Source organism: Schistocerca piceifrons, chromosome 3, assembly GCF_021461385.2.
Source record: "Schistocerca piceifrons isolate TAMUIC-IGC-003096 chromosome 3, iqSchPice1.1, whole genome shotgun sequence".
NCBI classification, from domain to species: Eukaryota; Metazoa; Arthropoda; class Insecta; order Orthoptera; family Acrididae; genus Schistocerca; species Schistocerca piceifrons.
Genome location: NC_060140.1, coordinates 956070523 through 956074058, shown reverse-complemented (window position 1 = coordinate 956074058; position 3536 = coordinate 956070523). Strand labels below are relative to the sequence as shown.

Below are 3536 nucleotides of genomic sequence, written 5' to 3'. Positions count from 1 at the left end.
TCCGTCCTTAACAGAACTTCCAGTCTGTTTAAATTGTGTGTAGCAAGTGCAAAATGACGTGCCTGCGAATCAATACGTGTGCGTAAACTCCGTCGTTTATTTTGCTACGTTTATTAACTGGTTGCTTAGAGGACTAACAGCTCCGACTGTTCGTACTTCGCATGCTACGTGGGAGACCAGGACAAGGCTGCACTCCTTTGGTCGTTGCATAACTTGTACCTCATGTCTTGGTCTCTGAATAAATCATCAATGGAACTAGTATTAAATATGAACAGAAGCACTACGACTACATAAATAACCTCAACTTTTGCACGACAGCTCCAATAGCACGCGATATTTCAGACAAGAAAAATCGAGGTCTTGATATGTGGAACGGCGTGTCCTCAAAACGAGCCATCCCGGTGTTTTACGCAATCATGAACAATCTGAACTACTGTCTTCTGTAGAGCTGGTAATGGATTCGGACCAATTAGTTCACCATAAAACCAACGGCCTTGCCGCTGTGGTAACACCGGTTCCCGTCAGATCACCGAAGTTAAGCGCTGTCGGGCTGGGCTAGCACTTGGATTGGTGACCATCAGGTCTACCGAGCGCTGTTGGCAAGCGGGGTGCACTCAGCCCTTGTGAGGCAAACTGAGGCGCTACTTGATTGAGAAGGAGCGGCTCCGGTCTCGGAAACTGACATACGACCGGGAGAGCGGTGTGCTGACCACATGCCCCTCCATGTCCTCATCCAATGACGCCTATGGACTGAGGATGACACGGCGGCCGGTCGGTACCTTTGGACTTTCATGGCCTGTTCGGGGGTAGTTTAGTTTTAGTTCACCATAAGGTAGTGGTGATTATTCATGTTTACAACTTCGTTTCGTTTGTGCCGAACACAAGAAACAAACACAAAAATAAAATTATAAGCGTGAATTACTATCTGATGACGAACTTCTCGATTCGATTTCGGAACGGCGATAAGAGATTTTAACAAATAGCATGATTAACAACGGCAGATTACTCGTTTTACTATTTGTAAGAAATAATCTGCGTATGTAAGTAGCTGTGAAAATTTATCTTCGTATCAAGTATCTGAGTAACAGAAATGCCACTAATCCAACTTCACAAATTAGAAAAGTGTTTCAGTTATGATTAAGGATTAATAGGGCCCCAACAAAATCGAAGTTTCAGTGGTTGCCTCAGCAATGGGTCTAGATACGAAAATATAAACCGTGATAACATTTCACAATTCCCTTAGTCAAACGAAACGAGACAAGATCAACTCTAACTTATGTCAATTACACTGAAGTCAATCATACGCAGCAATGGAACATAAAAAATCGAGAACAAAAACCACATCTAGAACGATATTTTCACTCTGCAGTAGAGTTTTATGATTCCTACTGGACAATTCATCATAGAGTGAATCACTCCACAAAAGACATTTGAAATGTACCTAATACTGTTCGTTGTTAACGTGCCATATCCTCTGACAGACTTCACATAGGTATGTAGGTACGGTCGATTCACAATAATTTGGCAGAAATGCTGTTTATAGCTGCTGTACCTGATGCATGTCCACATCAGCGTCCAAAGTCTTGAAAGTCTGTCGGTGATAAATTTAATACAGGACAAAAAATTTTAGTCGGTGTTTTAGTTTTACATGCTTTCCGCGCTTGTGGTCTTCAAATGATTCAAATGGCTCTGAGCACTATGGGACTTAACTTCTTTGGTCATCAGTCCCCTAGAACTTAGAACTACTTAAACCTAACTAACCTAAGGACATCACACACATCCATGTCCGAGGCAGAATTCGAACCTGCGATCGTAGTGGTCGCGCGGTTCCAGACTGTAGCGCCTAGAACCGCTCGGCCACTCCTTCCGGATTTGTGGTCTTCAATCATGGTGATAACATAAAGCCGGTAATGAAACTGTTATACAAGCTGTGTACTATTCTTTTTATATATACTGGCCACACAAACCGCCTTGCCCTCGCTCAGTCCAGCTTTCCACACATTCCTGTCATCTCCATCTTCATCTCAAATGGTTCAAATGGCTCTGCGCACTATGGGACTTAACATCTATGGTCATCAGTCCCCTAGAACTTAGAACTACTTAAACCTAACCAACCTAAGAACATCACACAACACCCAGTCATCACGAGGCAGAGAAAATCCCTGACCCCGCCGGGAATCGAACCCGGGAACCCGGGCGCGCATCTTCATCTCCCAGACCCAGTATCTGCATGTCTCCCATGGTATTATCCTTGCATCTCATTCTCTGCCGTCCCAGTGGTCTCTTTCCTTCAGCTTCTCCATCCATTACAGCCTTTATTACCGTGTCCTCCCCTCTGCTCCTCACATGTGCGTACCATCTTAGTCTCTCTAATTTTCACACCCGCTACGACGTCAGTCAGTGCGTGTAATTGTCTGTGTTCTCTGTTTTTCCTTATTCTCCACTGTTCATTTTCTTTCACTGGTCCATATATCTTTCTCGGTACTTTATTTTCAAAAGTGATGAGTTCTTTCTCTATTTTCTTTGTCAGGGTCCATGTCTCACTTGCATAGCACACTATTGGCTTGATGATGGTCTGATGTATTCTTATTTATGGCTGCCTAGATAGTAACTTCGATCTAATGATGTTGTGCATAGCTCCTAGACATCTTCCCCGAGCGTGAATATTTGTTACTATCTCTTGTTCTATAAGGTTTTGTTGGTTGATGTTAACACCAAGGTACGTGAATGTGTCTGTCTTCTGTATTGTTAGATTTCCGATTTTTAGATAGATGTCTTCCATCTTCTTTCTTATCAGCACAATATCATCTGTAAAAGCCAGGACTTTTATCTTTTTTCCTATCGTGACTCTTGCACTTTCACATGTTGCTCTCCTTAGGGTATTGTTAAGGGCCAAATTGAATAGGGTTGGTGATGTAATATCTCCCTGTCTCATTCCTCTTTTTACTTCAAATGCTTCTGAGAACTCCCCCTGTACTTTCATTCTACACCTTGATTCCATCACACACATTTTGCTTAGCTGTATCAGCTTGTCAAGTATCCCATACTCTGCTGTTATCCTCCACATTTCCTCTCTTACTATGCTGTCATGTGCTTTGTTGAAATTTCTAAACAGGCAAAAGGTATCATGATTGTGCTCCCAGTTCTTATCTAATAATTGTCTTATTGTGAATATTTGGTCGATTTTCCTTTTCCGAACCCTGCTTGTGCTGTGTCTAATATTTCCTCATTGTATGGGTTGAGCCTGTTCGGTATAATTCAGCATTTTGTCTCCTTTCTTGTATATGGGACATACAGCAGCAGTTTTCCATTCCTCCAGCATTACTTCTTTTCTCCTTACCTCTTTAATCAGTTCGGATAATCATTCATGTATCTTCTCTCCCCCTTCTTTGATGAGCCCTGCTGATAACGTCTCTATGCCAGGGGCACTCCCATTTTTTAGTGTTTTTATTATCTCCTTCACCTTCATCAGAGTTGGTTCTTCGGCAAATGGTTGTACATTCTCATTGTTTTCTGTCTTATTTTCATTGTTGTAA

The 3536-nt window shown here is 42.3% G+C and overlaps 1 pseudogene; it reads left to right on the top strand.

Annotated features, from left to right (window-relative positions):
- Positions 1-484: 484 nt before the first annotated feature.
- On the top strand, positions 485-602 carry LOC124791198 (annotated as a pseudogene).
- The last annotated feature ends 2934 nt before the right edge of the window (positions 603-3536 follow it).